General features: G+C 37.6%; 1 protein-coding gene and 1 pseudogene across 2 annotated transcripts in view; one reads left to right on the forward strand and one right to left on the reverse strand.

Moving 5' to 3' along the window:
• Positions 1 to 17,056, forward strand: part of LOC136315059 (elongation factor 1-alpha 1 pseudogene) — a 55,371-nt pseudogene extending 38,315 nt beyond the window's left edge.
• Positions 1 to 19,355, reverse strand: part of DLGAP1 (DLG associated protein 1) — a 986,787-nt gene that overhangs the window by 823,483 nt on the left and 143,949 nt on the right. The gene's annotated exons all lie outside the window — the stretch shown is intronic.

Consider the following 19,355-nt stretch of genomic DNA (forward strand, 5'->3'; position numbering starts at 1 on the left):
AAAATAAAAAGCTTGGCCCTCTAGAAATAAAGGCAAATTCTTATTCCAGAACTTTCTTAATTTTGTAACCTACAGCAAGTTATTTAGCATTTCTAAACCTCAGTTTTCTGATCTATAAGATGGGGGCAAAGAGACACCATTCACAGGCTTTTGGAAGATGAAATTTTTATAACATTTAGCCCTTTTTCTTCATATCACTTCTCGAAGTCTAGGACCTGAGTATTTGCTATGAGAAAGTAGGAGTGGTTTCGTGGATATGAAATCAGTTTCTCTCCCATTCAAGATACACTTAGGGCTAAATATTTGTAATCTCTCCATATTTTTTGTAATGAAAAGGCAAGGGCAATGAGAATGCCTCAGTTGAAACATTTGGCCATCCTTGTTAGAATCACTGGGCTCTTTTCTCATTTATGAGACACTTTACTAAAAAAGTCTTATATACAAGGTTTGGTCTGCTTAGAATCATTCCTGCGGGAAATGACAGTGCTCTTTCAGAAGGTCCCCCTCATTTCCTTGGCTGCTAGTGTGTTTTTACATTGCATTCAATTATACACTTTCTTTTTTGTTTTCATTCTTTTGAATACCGTGTGTGTGTATGCATGCAAACACATGCATGTATGGACAATTAAAGAAGTTTCACTTGTCATCTTACCCAGGAAGTTATCCATCTCATTCTTTATGAATTGTTTCTTTAGAAGGTTTCCTTAACCCATTCCTCTGTCCCTTTTGTATCATTTCCTAATACCTTGAACTCATCTCTAGTATTGTGCTTCCCACCGCATATATTATATGTTTTTATATTCTTTCCTATACTAGGCTGTGAGTTCTTTGAGGGTAGGCATCATCTGATTCCTCTTTGTCCCTTGGGTTTAGTGGCCTGGCATGTAATGAGGCACTCAGTAGAAAAGAAAACAAGATGCTTACCTAGAAGCAGCAAAAGGTCACCCTTTCCTTTATCATTTAAGTAGTAAATATTAGTCCATACATCAAAAGGAAGAGGTTTTATTCTTTTTTATTTCATTTTAAATTGAATTTATTGAGGTGACACTAGTTAACATAATTATATAGGTTTCAGGTGCCCAATTCTACAACACGGTCTATACCCCTTATTGTGTGTTCACCCTCAAGATAAGTCTTTGTCCGTCACCATTTATCCCCCCATACTCTCCTCCACGTCCCTCCTCTGACCCTTCTTCCCCAGGCAATCAAGGCATTCTTGAATATAAGATAGCAACCACCCTGTGCCAGTTCTTTATTTTGCTAAGCAATTTCCCGGTGCCGTGCCTTACAGACTATCTTAGCGCAGTCTAACGACAGGGACACATTCTGAGAAATGCATCGTTAGGTGCACTTACACAAACCTACATGGTATATAGCCTACTACACAATTGCATAGCACGTTACCTTACAAAACAACCTGAGATGAAATCAAACACAAGAGAAAATGATTGCAATCAAGAGATGTGGTAAACATGAGATGAATGAAGCTGCTACTGGTCAGTGCATAACAGCATAATGGTTTGCAGCACACTTTTTTTTTTTCCATTTTTTGAAGCTGGAAACAGGGAGAGACAGTCAGACAGACTCCCGCATGCTCCAGACCGGGATCCACCCGGCACGCCCACCAGGGGGCGATGCTCTGCCCACCAGGGGGCGATGCTCTGCCCACCAGGGGGCGATGCTCTGCCCATCCTGGGCGTCGCCATGTTGTTGCGACCAGAGCCACTCTAGCGCCTGAGGCAGAGGCCACAGAGCCATCCCCAGCACCCGGGCCAATGTTTCATACATTGCCCTTTCCTTTGTTCTCCAATGGAGCCTCGGCTGCGGGAGGGGAAGAGAGAGACAGAGAGGAAGGAGAGGGGGAGGGGTGGAGAAGCAAATGGACGCTTCTCCTGTGTGCCCTGGCCGGGAATCGAACCTGGGTCCTCCGCACGCTAGGCCGACGCTCTACCGCTGAGCCAACCAGCCAGGGCCACACACATTTTTAATACGTAAAAAAAGAACACTCTAAAATAACAATAAAACATATAGTATATAGCAAATGCATAAACCAGTAATAATCATGTATTATCATTATCATATGCACCGTATGCAACTGTATGTGCTATGCTTTCATACAGCTGGAGTGTAGCAGATCTGTTTAAACCAGCCTCACCACAAACATGTGAGCAATGCTGGGCTACAATGTTATGATGGCCATGATGTCAGTAGGGCCATAGGAATTTTTCAGGTCCATTTTAATCTTATGGGACTATCATTGTATATGTATCCTATCACGGACCAAAAGATCATCCTGCAGTTCATGATTGTAATTCTTTCTTGAGTTCAATTCTCTCAAGTTCCTCTTTAATCTTCTCACTAAATACGATTTACTCTGTGCTTGCATGTAAACAATGCTGATTTATTTTCCCTTTTTGTTCTAGAACTAAAGAGAAAAACAGTTCAAAAATTTCTGCAGCTAAAAACAAAGAAAGCCTAGGTATTTGTCAAAGTAACATTCCAAAGCATTAGGCCCAGGCATCCCATTTGATAAGGAAGTGTTCTCCCTTTGGGCAAAATTCATCCCTATCAGTTTTCCTGAACACTAAACTTGACAGAACTGTTGAGCGTTTTATTGTAGACAGCTAAATTCTGACAAAGGCAAAATCTTTTTACCCTGTAATTCATAAAAACTCCTAATGTACACATCAGCCTCACTGTTTTTTAGAGTTCCCACTGGGATAATTATACTGGTTGTTGCACTTCTGTCTGCTTTATTTAGATAATAAGCCCAAAGACCAGGGATGCCTTTACAGTTTCTATCAATAGCACTAAATACAATACATGCATACAACATTTGTGAAATCATAATACTAGGCTTTTAATATCATTTTGTAATAAATCCTTTTGAATAGTTAAGGATATATTCTTCTTGAGACTTCTGTATTGATTCCAACAAGAGAAAGTATAGGCCATGATTGTACTTCATTCTACATGTGAATCATACATACGGTTTCCTCTAGACCCAATGCCAACGATTTCATTATTTTTTTTTAAGGATAGCTCAGTCATAAGAGTGTTTTTAGTGCTTACATTTGTGTCGTAGGTGATTCACATACAAGAATATTGAAATGTATTTTAAAACTTGTTCAGTGTCTCACAACTAAGAAGATGAAAATCTGTGACTTGAACATACTGACTCCAGAGTCCATGGTCTTAACCACTACTATAGCCTACACAAAGTTTATACTACAGTAAGTGAGAATTGTTCAATTTTGAGAAATGGATTTGAATCATAAAATTTCTAACAAAAACTATTAAACTTACCTGTAGTATTATTAGCCTTAGTTTTAGCTATTAGTTTTATTGGAACACTTTTTTTTTTTTCATTTTTCCGAAGCTGGAAATGGGGAGGCAGTCAGACAGACTCCCGCATGCGCCTGACCGGGATCCACCCGGCATGCCCACCAGGGGGTGATGCCCTGCCCCTCTGGGGCGTCGCTCTGTTGCATTCAGAGCCATTCTAGTGCCTGAGGCAGAGGCCACAGAGCCATCCCCAGCACCCGGGCCATCTTTGCTCCAATGGAGCCTCGGCTGCGGGAGAAGAAGAGAGAGACAGAGAGGAAGGAGAGAGGGAGGTGTGGAGAAGTAAATGGGCGCCTCTCCTGTGTGCCCTGGCCGGGAATCAAACCCGGGACTCCTGCACGCCAGGCCGACGCTCTACTGCTGAGCCAACTGGAACACTTTTTATTACTAATCTCATACTTAGTAATTTTTTGATATAATAAGCTCTATACCAAACAGATGAAATTTTATTATTTCTAATTTTTATTAAAATATAAATGCTTTTAGTATAATAGTGACTTTGGAAAATTTGTATAGAAAAAATAAAAATGATTTATTAACAAAATCTTTATAGTGATTTCTTGATATTAACTACAAAAGAATGTATGTTTTTTTGTTTTTTTTTTGAACGTTTTATTTATTGATTTTTTTTTTTTTAGAGAGAGAGGAGTGAGAGAGAGAGACAGAGAGAGAGAGAGAAGGGGGAGGAGCAGGAAGCATCAACTCCCATATGTGCCTTGACCAGGCAAGCCCAAGGTTTCGAACCGGCAACCTCAGTGTTCCAGGTCGACGCTTTATCCCACTGCGCCACCACAGGTCAGGCAAGAATGTATGTTTGTACATACACACAGATAACTTATCTTAGCTTTGCTTTTTCATATTTCTTCTTCAGTTTTCTTCCTAACTTTCTAAAGGCTATTTTAAAATGACCCATTTATTTTTCTAGCAAATGTTTATAATATTTTCTATATATTATATTCAATCATCCAGTAAATATTTCTTGATTACAGTCATCACAGTGCTTGGCACATATACATCAATAAACAGAGAGAACATCTACCACAATGGAACTAATACTCTAGCATCAGAAGATAGAAAATAAACAATAAATGTAATAAATAAGTAACTTTATAGGACATTAAAGGTGATATATGCTATGGAATAACATCGAAAACAAAGCTGGGTTAGTGGAAGTTGAGGGAAGCTAGAACATTAAATGGGTAGTCCAACTAGGAATTACCAAAACAGGGCTATGTGAGCAAAAAGACTTGAAGGAAGAAAGTGCATCCTGGTTAGCGGGTGATACATTTAGTATTTAAAACTAATTGTAAAATTTTATTCTTGTTAGTAGGAATACCCAAATGCGGTGTTGGAGAAAATGTGAAGTGTAAAGTGCTAGACTGATCATTCAGGAGTTCAGGATGGTAATCATTTTCCTTGTACAAATGGATTCTGGCTTAGAAAATTATCTGAGATAAGAAACAGAAATTCATGAGTTTCCCTCTGAGCAAAAAGAGAGCTAACTAAAAGGGAACTGTGAGAGCAAGACCAACAGACAGGCTCCTGAAATGTTGGCATTACTACTATAACCAATTGAAAAAGAATAGGTATCAAGTTGAACTTCATTAAAGGTTAGGACCTTAAAAATGTCTAGGAAGCATGCCATAGGATCACTAAATAAAGAAACTGATAACAAAAAAGTGACTAGAACTTTTTCAACCAAATTTTCATGATGGATTAATTTGGGTCTGATAGAGAAATACAGTTCAGGAGAAGACTGCCTGGAGACCAACCAGATAGAGAAACATCCTCCTGCCCCATAGGGCCAAGGATAAGGATAAACATAGTACTTTCAGAAGCCAGTCTCAAAATTTGGATTCCCCACAAGAGTAGGGAGAGAAAAGAAATCTTTACGGGTTAGAGAAAGACTTACATTCTTCATGCAGATGAAAATGGGGCAAATACCTGAGCTTTAAGTTCTAAGCAAGTTAGCATTAAATTGATTCAGAGTTTGGTAAGCAGATTTTGATGCCTAGCAACTGTGTGGAAGACACTACATACTACATAATAACGCACTGGGATCAAGAAAGAATGTCCAGAAATAAGCAACAAGTGCTCAGAGGACTTACAAAGATTCAATGAATCTCGGTAATTTCCCAAGTTGAAAACTTCTAATTTCCATTATTCTATTTATTTTTCAAGTTAATTTTTACCTTCTCAAAGATGGTTTTCTAAATCCCCCAATAGATAAAGTGTCTTGGCTTTACAATCTCATAAAGCTTCTATAATTATAATTAAATAAAAAAATCATACATTAATAATTTACAACATATCTCTGCCTTTAAAATATAAGCTTTATAAGAATAAGGACCAGGTTTTTTTGGTCCTACTGCCTATTGTTTCCCCAATACTTAGCCCCATGCCTATATAAAGGAAACACAGTAAATGTTCCTGAAATAAGTAAATTAAGACACATCCAGAAAATGTGATTATGATATAACTTGTCCATTATTTTAGTGGGCTGGATAGAAATGTGAGGAGAGGAAAAAAAACAAAACATAAAACAAGTTAAAAGGCAGATAGAAAAGAACAAAATGAAATACCCACAGTCTACAGAAATAAAAACATTACTCCTTCATGTTTTTTTGTTTTGTTTTGTTTTGTTTTGTTTTTTAACTTTTCTGAAGCTGGAAACGGGGAGAGACAGTCAGACAGACTCCCGCACGCGCCCGACCGGGATCCACCCGGCACGCCCACCAGGGGGCGATGCTCTGCCCCTCGGGGGGGGGGGGGGGGGTCGCTCTGCCGCGACCAGAGCCACTCTAGCGTCTGGGGCAGAGGCCAAGGAGCCATCCCCAGCACCCGGGCCATCTTTGCTCCAATGGAGCCTCGGTGCGGGAAGGGAAGAGAGAGACAGAGAGAAAGGAGAGGGGGAGGGGTGGAGAAGCAGATGGGCGCTTCTCCTGTGTGCCCTGGCTGGGAATCGAACCTGGGACTTCTGCACGCCAGGCCGACGCTCTACCACTGAGCCAGCCAGCCAGAGCTTATTCCTTCGTGTTTTAAAGTTGGACAAGATAAGAAACATTATATCTTTCCCAAAAATTAAATTTTGGAATTTAAATTAAAATATATTCTCCATGACGTTAAAATATTATCCATCTGAGCAGTAACAGTTTAACAGAAATGTTTGAGAGTACGGACCATGGAATCAAACCATGATAATGGTCTCCCGGTCTGTCTTTACTAGATGGGCAAGTTTAACTTCAGTTTTCTCATCTGCTAAACTAGGATAGTAACTGTAAACTGAACCTTACAGTTGTAAGGAGATAATTATATAATATATACAATGCGCTTATAATAGTACCTGGAATATGGTAAGTGGGATATGTGTTTATTATTATTGTTGTTGTTATCTGTATATGTTTCATGAATACAGTAATATGAACTATACAGACTGCCACATTACTATTTAGACCAGGAGTGGGGAACCTATGGCTTGTGAGCCAGATGTGGCTGTTTTGATGGCTGCATCTGGCTCGCAGACAAATCTTTAATAAAAAAAAATAACAACATTAAAAATATAAAACATTCTCATGTATTACAATCCATTCATTTCCTATCGCTCATGTTCATGGTTGCAGGTGGCTGGAGCCAATCACAGCTGTCCTCCGGGACAACACCAAATTTTTATTGGATAATGCGTAATGTACACGGGTCATTGTATGGCTCTCATGGAATTACATTTTAAAATATGTAGCATTAATGGTGGTTCTCTCAGCCAAAAAGGTTCCTGACCCCTGATCTAGACATTTCACAATGATTAAATGATTACCTTCCACACAAGAATTTCTGGTACCTGGAAACTCTTTCTCCTGTTAATGATATTTTGATATATATGTCTTTAGTAAACTCTCTAATTATATTGATTTACAGGAGTTTTAAAACAATAAATTTCCTTAAATTCTTTATAGAAGTAGACAAGGGGAAAGTTATAATATTTTAGGTATTATGCATAAATATTATGTATTACGCTCATATAATGTCCAAATCCATCACAATTATACCTTTTAAATTAGTTTGAAGTTCAATTAACTTTAAAATAAAGTGATTTTCAACCGTGTCAACACAATAAATTAAAATTTTAAAAAATGTATAATATAATAAAGTGATTTTCAAACTTAAACTAATAAAAATTAATTTGGCCTGGGTATCAGATATTAAAGAAAATTAAAAAAAATACAGAAAGCTTTTTGAAAACATTTCATAAATATTCATATTATTTGTCTCTAATATCTGCATGATATGGACATAATATTACAAGCTCTATTTACAATGCACAGGAGTATAACACAGAAAACCAGGGGCTCTTGTCTCCCCTTCCTTCTTATTCTGAAGTGCTGTTACAGGGTGGATGGGGAAGGTGGGAATTTGGCAAAGCTAGGGAGGCACTGTTGTAGGTAGCAACCCTGCTTGTAGGGCTATTCTGATACAGTCTTATTCAGAAATAACCCAGAAAGCCACACTTCTCTCCCCTGCTCGCACGGTGTCCTGAAAGATGGAAGATGATGAATAGAGTGGTCTCCAAGCACAGAAGACAAGCACAGAGCCCAAGGACAAGGAGTGTCACCCACAGTTCTCTGCCACTGCTCACTCTCTGCACAGCTGCAGCCACATCCTGGCTATGTTGGGAAGGATTTAAGGTAACTGAGATAAACATATCTTTATCGAGTTCTGTCACTCTTCTGTACCCCAGTTATGATAAAATAATCAAGATCAACCTTTTCGAAGACTTGTTGTCTACCCTATACCACAATGTGGTCACTAGATGCATGGCTTTTTCCCTCATGCCCCTACCCCTTTGAGCTCTCTAGTTTATTTAGAATATGGACCTTGACTGTCATTGCCACCCCCCTTCCAGGGATATAGTGGATTTTATGGTGGGATTTTTAAGGACATCCCTTATCAGCAATCCCTCTTCTACCTCAGCCACATCTCACCACATCACTTCCATACAGGCCTTCTGTCTAGGTCCACATGGAGAGATACCCTGGGCATGAGAAACCCTGGGCCTGAGATACCTTAAGTGGATATGTCACATGCTTATTTTGAAATCTGGCCAGGTTTTTTAAATTTGTTTAAAGTTCAATTAACTTTAAACTTTTTAACTGTTAAAAGAGTGTAGCAGATAAAGATAAATCTATATGCTTTTCTGTTTCATACATATGGTCATAGTCACACTATTGACCTCAGATTCCCTGCTTCTCTGCTCTAACCTGTTGGGACACCTACTCAGTACTAGTTGTACCTCTGTTACTGACATTTTCACCTGCTCATTCAATTTGTCATCTGGTACCATCTCTTCTAAATGATATGGTCTGCTCGCTCAGCTAGACTTATTACCACGTTTGTTCTGCCCTAATAACATCTGACAGACCATGACAAATCAGAACATGACATTGCAAAGAACAGAAACACAGTAATTGTTTCAAAGTATTTAAATATAATTTAAAAATTAGAGTATTATAATTTTTAAGGTCTCATGGTATGGAGTTACCTCAATCTTTTACCAATATTTACCCCATGTAGTTTCCTTTATACTTTAACAGTAAAGGAGTATATTTCTTGCTCTATTTTCTGCTCCTGAGGTTTGGAATAAAGGATTGAAGGTAAAATATGTTTTCCAGGACTTAGAAGTCACTATTTCATGACTAATTCTTCCACTGAATTCATTGATATTTAAAAAGTCTGAAAGTTAACAAGCTCCCCAAAGTGAGTTGCATATTTCTGATTAACTCATAATTTGGTTTTTACTTAAGTATCTCTCCTGCTTCCCTTCAGAATCTCAAGTACAAATACAGGATAAATGAGAAAGGCAAAGATGTGAAAAATAATTAGAATTTGATCCTCAAAATGATAAAACACAAACTTTAACAGGTGTTACAGTTGGTCAGGACAGAGGTGGGGAATACTATCTTATAATATATAACCCTTAATGCCTTTTTTGTTTATATTTTTCTAAACATGATGATTATTTTAAATTATTTTCTTTTGTATATTCAAAATTAAACATTCAATTTAACATTTTAAAAGGTATCTAATTATGCCACATGACAAGTGCTAAGAACGTGAGGACTAAAATGACTGAGTCCAGTTTGAGTATTAAAACATATAAAACTAGTATATGAGACAAGTTCTACTGTAGCTGAATTATCAACCAAGAAGGAAGATCCCAGGAGGAGAAATGAATTTTACCACTCATAGGCAGTTATTAAGGAATATAATGGAAAGGTAAAAACATTTCTACTGGGTCTGAGGTTTTGATAGACATTAATAGGAATACAGGTAGAAAAAGATATTCTTTTAAAAGCTCAAATTTATTTCGGTTCGCTTAGTATGCAGCATTTCAAGGGACAGAATTAAAGTGAAAATGAGGAAATATTGGTAAGAAATGAGACTGATTATGTATGTCCTTAAATCCCCATTTGGTTTACATACTTTAGAAAGTAGCCATTGAAAGGTCTGAGTAGGAAAATAATCTTTGAACGTTAAAAACAGGATTCTACAACACTTAGAGGAATTTTCAACACCTCCCACTTGACTTACATCTTTTGTTCTTGAATTCTGGGGCCAATCTACCCACCCCTGTCAGGTGTCAGCCCCTGGCACTAACCCAGGGAGCTCTCCCCACTTGTCTATCTCCTCTCTCTTCTTTCAATTTGTGGTAAAAATTTCATTTTCAAGTGTTAATTACATTTCAGAAGAATCACTTTTAAAAATATGGGAGCAGAATAGAAGGTATTGGGGGCATTTTTTCCCCATAAACACTGTACGCTTTGAAAGGAGGCAGTTCTGAGACAGACAGAGTGAGATATTGTAAATTGCTCCCATTTCCACTGTTTGTTCCTCCCACAGTTTTACAGCTGATTGCGTCATTTTAGCTGGGAGCTAAGGAAACTGACCATAACAACTCCAAATATGGAAGATGTCAATTTGATGAGCTCTGTTTTTCTTGCTACACGCATTCAAGCCAAATGGCTTAATTAAACCTATTTTTTACAGGTCTGCTTGAGTTAAACATATTTATTTTTTTATCAAAGCTCAATTGATGATATATTCTGTTATGGTCTCCGGAGATCTCATTTTCCTCTTCTCTGAACATACCCGCACAGTATATTCTGATAGTTTTCTTAGCCAAAGCAGTAGCAAAACTGAGTCGGAGGCAAATAAACAAAGCCAACTGATGTGGGGCTGCATAATCATTGTGCCTAAGCTTCCCCCACTCTCTCTCTTATCAGCACAATCAAAAACTCTTATTTTAATTCATTCTTGCCTTCATTTATAATGAACTAAAGTTGCCCTTTCCAAACTTTAAAAAAATGAGTGGAAAACCCTAATTACATTTTACACTCATACCTGGACACATAAATAATGCCACAGGGGGGAAAATCCTCATAAGCTTGAAAAAGAAAACTAATTCATGATTCTCAGATGCTGTTTAAAGAAAGTGAAAAATTACCAGAAACCACTGCTCTCCTTGTGTCTATTATGCAGTGTGAAATTTAATTAAGTCTTTCTGTGTGCTAACTTTAAAATAACCTTTATAACAATTTTTAATTCCTAGACTAAAGAATAGAAAAGTAGATAATTTTGAATAAATAGCACTAGATATAATTGGGGAGAAAAGGTTATTAATTTTGTCATCATTCATAAAAACATTTTAAGAAGCAATGTCATCAATGCCTTTTTCTCATCTCTTAGTTTAAGGACTAGTTTAATACAAAAATAAAAACATCATTTTCAATATGCAAAATCAAGACTCATCAATATTGTCTGTATTCATATTCACTACAAATTTATAACTATATATGACTAGTAGTGATATAAAATGAGTTAGCAGAAATAATTTGCACAAAGTCTGTGTTAGTCATAAGAAAAATTACATAATTATAAGTCTTATGATATATTATCATCATGATCATTTTACCAGTTAGGGGGCTTTTGCGCATGGTTGAAATCACTCAATCATTGACAAGAAGAAAAAACTAGTGCAAAATACTCAGCAGCTCCAAGATTGGGGATGCGGACAGTTTGTCATTGACCTCTATGGTGAAAAACAGCAGAGCTGCTTTTTACAGAACTTGAGGATTTATCTCTAGCAACTTCCAACTAAAAGTAGCTCTTACCCCCACAGATGACATTTACTTTAAAATCAAAGATTAAAGATATTAATAATTTCCAAACTTGATTGTATCCATAGAGACAACAAAGATAGTTTTTGAGCACTCCAAGGAAAGCCAAACCAGATAAATAGGTTATCTGGGAAAACAATAAACCAATCCATTAAAATAATGAAAATTTGGAAACTTATAAGAATGTACTATTCCTGACCGTTGGTGGTGCAGTAGAATGTCAGCCTGGGAAGCTCAGGTTCCAGGTTCGAAAGCCTGAGGTTACCAGTTGGAATGCTGGCTCATCTGGTTTGAGTGAGGAGGGCTCACCAGCTTGAGCCCAAAGAATGCTCGTTTGAAGCCCAAGGTCACTGGTGTGAGCCCAAAGTCGCTGGCTTGAATCCAAGATCACTGGCTTGAGCAAGGGGTCACAGGCTCAGTTGGAGCCCCCTGGTCAAGGCACATATGAGAAGCAATCAATGAACAACTAAAGGGTTGCTACTATGAGTTGATGCTTTCCATCTCTCTCCTTTCCTGTCTCTCTCTCATGGGTATGCAAGTGAGCTCGCATGTGCGCGCACACACACACACACATACACACACACACACACACACACACACAAAGAAACAATCTATATTTTACCACTAACAACATTCCTAGATTCTGGGTATGATGTAATAAAATGAGGTAGTAACAGGAAATTCATTGTACATATTATTTTTTACATTTTATTTTATTATTTTAATTGAAATTATTAGGAAACATTGGTTAAGAAATTATATAGGTATCAGGTGTGCAATTTCATAATACATCATCTCTATATTGTATTGTCTATTCACTGTTCACCATCTAAAGTCTCAGTGTGCACTCAAACAATTTTTCATGAATATTTTCTTTATGCATGAAGACTAATGTTGTTTTACACAACTCTGCCCAATATTTTTCTCTCTACAAAGTTTTAAGTAATCAAGAGCTTTTAATTCTAGAATTTTTATTTAATCTAGAGATCCAGTAATAGAATTAGAAATTACTCAAGAATGTAAACATTTGATTGTGTTTACCTCTCTGTAAAAGATCAAGCATTTATATAAAATGCACTTCATTAAAATATAAGCGCCCTGGCCAGTTGGCTCAGTGGTAGAGCGTCGGCCTGGTGTACAGGAGTCCCAGGTTCGATTCCTGGCCAGGGCACACAGGAGAAGTGCCCATCTGCTTCTCCACCCCTCCCCCTCTCCTTCCTCTCTGTCTCTCTCTTCCCCTCCCGCAGCGAGGCTCCATTGGAGCAAAGATGGCCCGGGCGCTGGGGATGGCTCCTTGGCTTCTGCCCCAGGCGCTAGAGTGGCTCTGGTCACAGCAAAGCGACGCCCCAGAGGGGCAGAACATCGCCCCCTGGTGGGCGTGCCGGGTGGATCCCGGTTGGGCGCATGCGGGAGTCTGTCTGACTGTCTCTCCCCATTTCCAGCTTCAGAAAAATACAAAATATATATATATATGCTGCATATAATACAATTCACCATTGCACATGTACAACCTAATATTTGTAAAATATATGCCCTGTATTGAATACAAACGCCATTTAAATCAGAATATAGAATATATTTTTGTACTCCAGAAAGTTCCCTTGTGCCCTTTGGTAGTCAATATTCTCACCTACTCTCAGCTTCTGAAAACCCGTTTTACATTCTGTCATTGTGGTTTTGCCTTTTCCAGAATTTCACATCAATGGAATCCTACAGTATTCAATGTCTTCTGTTTGGCTTCTTTCACTTTATAAAACAATTTTGAGATGTATCCATGTTGTGTGAATTAATAATCTGTTCTTAAAAGCATGATATTGTATCTATATTTCAGAACATGTTTATCTATGCACCAGTTGATGGACAGTTGGGGATATATCTAGTTTTTGACTATTATAAGTAAAGCTGCTGAGAACATCTGAACACAAGGTATTGTATAATAAACTTGTGTTCATTTCTCTTGGAGAGATTCCTAGTGCTAAGGTTGTTGGCCACACAGGAAGTGTTTGCTTTACTTGACCTGTAAAACTGTTTTCCAAAGAAGTTCTGCCATTGTACACTTCCACCAGTAATGTATGATATTTCCAGTTGCTCTTCATCCCTACCAGCATTTGTTATTGTGAACCTTTTTTTTAATACTAATATATTTTTTTAAGATTTTAGAAAGGGGAGAGAGAGAGAGAGAAGGGGAAGGAGTAGGAAGCATCAACTCCCATATGTGCCCTGACCAGGCAAGCCCAGGGTTTCAAACCGGGGATCTCAGCATTCCAGGTTGATGCTTTATCTACTATGCCAACACAGGTCAGGCCTATTGTGAACATTTTGTCTGTGTGATTCGCATTTGAATTTCTCTAAATACTAATGATATTGAGTATCTAGTCATGATCTTATTTGCCATTCCTATATCTTCAATGATGTTATTTAAAGTGATGACATTTTTTAAAATGAGGTTGCTTGTCTTATTAAGTTCTAAGAGTTCTTATACATACTGGATACTGTTTAAATTTTTTTATTGTCTGTTCTACAAATATGTTCTCCCAGTCTGTGGCTTGTCATTAAGTTTTCTAAGTAGTGTGTTGTGAAAAGCAATATATTTTAATTTTTGAAAGTCCAATTTATCAATTTTTTTATTTTATGACTTGTGCTTTTTTCCTCAAATTCATAAAAATACAAGAATATTCTTTTTTATTTTCTCTACATGCGGTAGATTACAGGTCTATCTACAGGTCTATAAGCCAGATTAAATTAATATTTGTGTAGGATATGAGATAATTTTTTTTCCCCATGTGGATATCCAATTGTTCCAGCATCATTAGTTGAAAAACACATACACACATACAAAAATAAAACAGCATTTCTATATTGAATCACATTGTCTCCTTTGTCAAAAGTCAATTCATTATATTCATAAACTTTTTTCTCCATTTAACTATAGAAATATTCTTACTTGGACACCATATTGTCTTGATTAATGTAATATTTTATGGTAAGTTTATCGTAAAGACTTGAAATCAAGTACTGTTAAATTCAAACTGTTTTCTATTTTAAAATTGTCTTAGGCCCTGGCTGGTTGGCTCAGCGGTAGAGCGTCGGCCTGGCGTGCGGGGGACCCGGTTTGATTCCCGGCCAGGGCACATAGGAGAAGCGCCCATTTGCTTCTCCACCTCCCCCCCTCCTTCCTCTCTGTCTCTCTCTTCCCTTCCCGCAGCCAAGGCTCCATTGGAGCAAAGATGGCCCGGGCACTGGGGATGGCTCCTTGGCCTCTGCCCCAGGCACTAGAGTGGCTCTGGTCGCGACAGAGCAACGCCTCGGAGGGGCAGAGCATCGCCCCCTGGTGGGCGTGCCGGGTGGATCCCGGTTGGGCGCATGCGCGAGTCTGTCTGACTGTCTCTCCCCATTTCCAGCTTCAGAAAAATACAAAAAAAAAAAAAAAAGAAATTGTCTTGCCTCTCCCATCCTCATTTTTTAAAATCTCATGTACATTAAGAATCAAATAGTCAATCTACTAAGATATTTTATGGAAGGTCCTGGCCAATTGGCTCAATGGTAGAGCATTGGCCTAGTGGTGAATGTCCCGTGTTCAATTCTAGTCAGGGCACACAGAAGTGACCATCACTCTGCCCCTCCCATAGCCATGGCTCAATTGGTTCAAGTGCATCAGCCCTGGGAGCTGAGGATAGCTCCAAGGAGCATCTACCTCAGGTGCTAAAAGTAGCTTGGTTGCAAGCATGATTCCAGATGGGCAGAGCATCAGCCCCAGATGGGGGTTGCCAAGTGAATCCTGGTCAGGGAGCATGCGTGTGTCTATTCTCTATTTCTCCTCCTCTCATGTGGAAAAAGAAGAGAAAAAAAAGTTATTTTATGGGATTTTCAGATAGTTACACTGAAACTATGGATTACTTTGAATGTAATAAAATCTTAACAATATTGAGTTTTCTAATCTATGAACAGGGGATATTTCTAGATATATTTAGTTATTTTTAAACTTCTCAGTTACATTTTGTAGTTTTTGGCCTTCAAATTCTGAATATATTATGTTAAATTTATTCCAAAGTATTTAATATGTATTACATTCCATTGCTGTTTAAATTTAAATTTTCCTTTTTGGCAACAGTTTGGCCACCAGAACACAGGTGTTATGAAAACCAGCACTAAATCAAAGCCAAAATAAGAAGGAAAAGACTCACATCAACATCACTGTCAGTGGACATGTAGATTTTGCAAAGTCTATCACTACTGGCCATTTGATCTACATATGTGGTGGAATTGATGAAAAAAAAAAAAAAAACCATTGAAAGATTTGAGATGGAGGCTGCTGAGATTGGAAAGGGCTCTTTGAAATATGCCAGAGTCTTGGATAAACTGAAAGCTGAACATGTGCATGTATCACCATTGGTGTCTCTCTGTGGAAATTCAAGGCCAACAAGCTTTATGTGACTGTCATTAATGGCCAAGGACACAAATACTTTATCAAAAACATGATTACAGACACACCTCAGGCTGACTACGCTGTCTCGATTGTTGCTGCTGGTGTTGGTGAATTTGAAGTGGGTAGCTCCAAGATTGGGCAATCCCATGAGCATGCCCTTCTGGCTTACACACTGGATGTGAAACAACTGATTGTTATTGTTAACAAAATGGATTCCACTGAGCCGCCCTACAGCCAGAAGAAATATGAGGAAATGGTTAAGGAAGTCAGCACCTACATCAAAAAACTTGGATAGAATGCTGATACAGCAGCATTTGTGCCAATTTCTGGTTGGAATGGCAACAACACACTGGAGCAAAGCACTAACATGCCTTGGTTCAAAGGATAGAAAGTCACCTGTACAGATGGTAGTTAGTGGGACCATACTGCGTGAAGCTCTAGACTGCATCCTGCTACCAATTAGTCCAACTGATAAGCCCTTGCATCTGCACCCCCCCACCCCGGATGTCTATAAAATGGGTGGTATTGGTACTCTACCTATGGGCTGAGTGGAGACCGGTGTTCTCAAACCTGACATGTGGTCCCCTTTGTTCCAGTCGATGTTGAAACTGAAATAAATCTTACTGAAACACACCATGAAGCTTTGAGGGAAGCTCTTCCTAGAGACAGTGCAGGCTTCAGTGTCAAGAACATGTCTGTCAAAGATGTCCATCATGGCAGTGTGGCTGGTGACTGCAAAGATGACCCAATAGAAGCAGCTGGCTTCACAGCCCAGATGATTATCCTGAACCATCCAGGCCAAGTCAGTGCTGGTTGTGCACCCAGTGTTGGATTGTCACATAACTCACATAGCTTGAAAATTTGTAGAGCTGAAGGAGAAGGCTGATTGTTGTTCTGGGAAAAAAGCTGGAAGATGGCCCAAAGGTTTTGAAATCTGGTTATGCTGCCATTATTGATATGGCTTCTGCGGGATGAGAGTTTCTCTGACTATCCTCATCTTGGCCATTTTGCTGTTTGTGACATGAGACAGACTGTTGCTGTGGGTGTCATCATAGCAGTGGACAAGAAGGCAGCTGGCACTGACAAAGTCATTAATTCTTCCCAGAAGGATAAATAGAATATTATTCTTAATACATGCCACACTACTATTAATCAGTGCTGGAAGAATAGTCTCAGAACTGTTTCTCAATTGGCCATTGAAGTTTAATAGTAAAAGACTGGTTACTGATTGCAAAGCATCATAAACTTTCAGTAGGAAAAGAACATGTTTTGTGGATCATTTGGTTTTTTGTGTGCATGGCAGTTCTTAAGTTATTTATTTTAAAAATTGGTACTTGTTAATGGGAAACAACTTGACCAAACATCTGTCACAGAATTTTGAGACCCATTTAAACAAAGTTAAATAGGAAAAAAAATTACTTATAGTTAGCATACAGAAGTACAAGAAACAGATTTTTGCGTTTATTGCAAATTTGCTGAACTCATTTATTTATTGGTCCTAAAGCTTTTTGTGGACTGTCTGAAATGTTTTCTACACAATCAACTCATTTCTCATTAAGACAGCTTTACTTCATTTTCAATTTGTATGCCTTTTATTTCTTTTTCTTGCTTTATTATGCTGCAAAGGACCCCAAGTAAAATGCTGAATAAGAGCAATTTGAGTAGACAACTATGCCTTGCTTCTAATGTTAGAGAGATAGTATTATTTTTTGCCATTGAATCTGATGTTAACTACAAGATTTCTGGAGATGTATGTCCTTTATTAGGCTGAGGGTTTCCTCTATTTGGTGAGAGCATTTGTTTTGGATTTTGTGGAATACTTTATTGTATTTACTAAGAAAATCATATGAGTTATATTTTTAAATTTGTTAATATGACCAATTTTATTGACTTCTGAATATTGAATTACACCTTGCATTCTTGGACTGAAACCCATTTGGCCATCCTGTATTATTTTTTGTATATGTTGCTAGATTGTATTTACTAAAATATTGTTAAGGATTTTTAGAGATATCATTCTGTAGTTTCCTTTTCTATTAATGTCTGTCTGGTAGTGATAGTAGGATAAAGTTGATCTCAGAAAATGAGGTGAGATGTTACATTGTTTTCTACTTCCTGGAGGTGTTCTCATAATAGTGGAAATATTTATTTCCTGTAATGTCTAGTAGAAATCATCAATGAATCCATCCAAGTTGGGAGCTTTCCTTATAGGAAGATTTTTAACAATAGATTCAAGTCCTTAGTAGATAATGGGTTTTTTCCTTATTGATCAATTTTTCTTGAAAGAGGTTTGATATGTTTATGTTTTTTCAAGGATATATTTTTTATTTCAGTTTTCAAATTTATTAGCTTAAAGATACTCATAGTATACATTTACCATCATTTTATGTCTGTAGAATCTGTAGGATAACAAACCTATTTGTTTTTTCTAATATTATTGTTTCTTCTCCATTTTTTGAACAATTTGGCTAAAGATTTTCCAATTTTACTAACCTTTTCAAAGAAGTGCCTTTTAGTTGTTTTTTTCTTCCTGTTTCCATTTTATCGAGTAGATTGATGATTATTTCCTTCCTTCTGCTTGCTTAGCATTTAATTTTCTCATCTTGTGATGGCCACTTGTGTAGTAGCCTGACCATCAATTTGATACTAAATTTCTAATATAAGCATTTATTACAAAAAAATCCCTCTAAATATTGCTTAGCTGCACCATGTTACCACTTTGAGCTGCAGTGATTTTATTTGCAGTCAGTTCAAAGTATTTTCTAATTTCCCTTGTGATTTCTTCTTTGAAATGTGAATTATTTATAAGTGTCTTGTATAATCTCCAAATATTTGCCAAATGTCCAGATATCCTTCTGTTACTGAGAGTTTAATTCCTTTGTCTTCAGAGGTCATACTTTGGCTTGATTTTAATCCTCTTTAACCTGTTGAGACTTGTTTTATGGCCTAGCATATGGTCTTGCCTGGTGATTGTTCTGGATTGTATATTCTCTTTTGTTGTATGAAATATTCAAGTGTGTCATACAAAATGACAGTTTTGCTCAACTCTTCTATGTCATTACTGATTTCCCAAAACTGCTTAATCAGTTAGTGAGGGTGGACTGGTCTAATTCTCCTGTCAGTTTTAGAAAATTTTGCTTCTTGTGATGTGAAGCTCTGTTATTCAGCGCAGACATATTTAGGATTATTACATCTTCTTGATAAACTGGGCTCTTTATCATTATGAAATGTCTCTCTTTTCTCTAATAATATTTTGTGCTATACTTTACTTGTTTGACATTGATAAAGTCATTCTAGTTTATTTTTTTGATTAGTGCTTGTCTGGCATACCAATTTCCCACTTTTCACTTTTAACGTGTCACTTAAATGTTTCACAGGATTGTGTATTTTCTACCCTTCCACCAATCCATTCACCC

This window comes from Saccopteryx bilineata, chromosome 11 (genome assembly GCF_036850765.1).
Source record: "Saccopteryx bilineata isolate mSacBil1 chromosome 11, mSacBil1_pri_phased_curated, whole genome shotgun sequence".
Taxonomy (NCBI): domain Eukaryota; kingdom Metazoa; phylum Chordata; class Mammalia; order Chiroptera; family Emballonuridae; genus Saccopteryx; species Saccopteryx bilineata.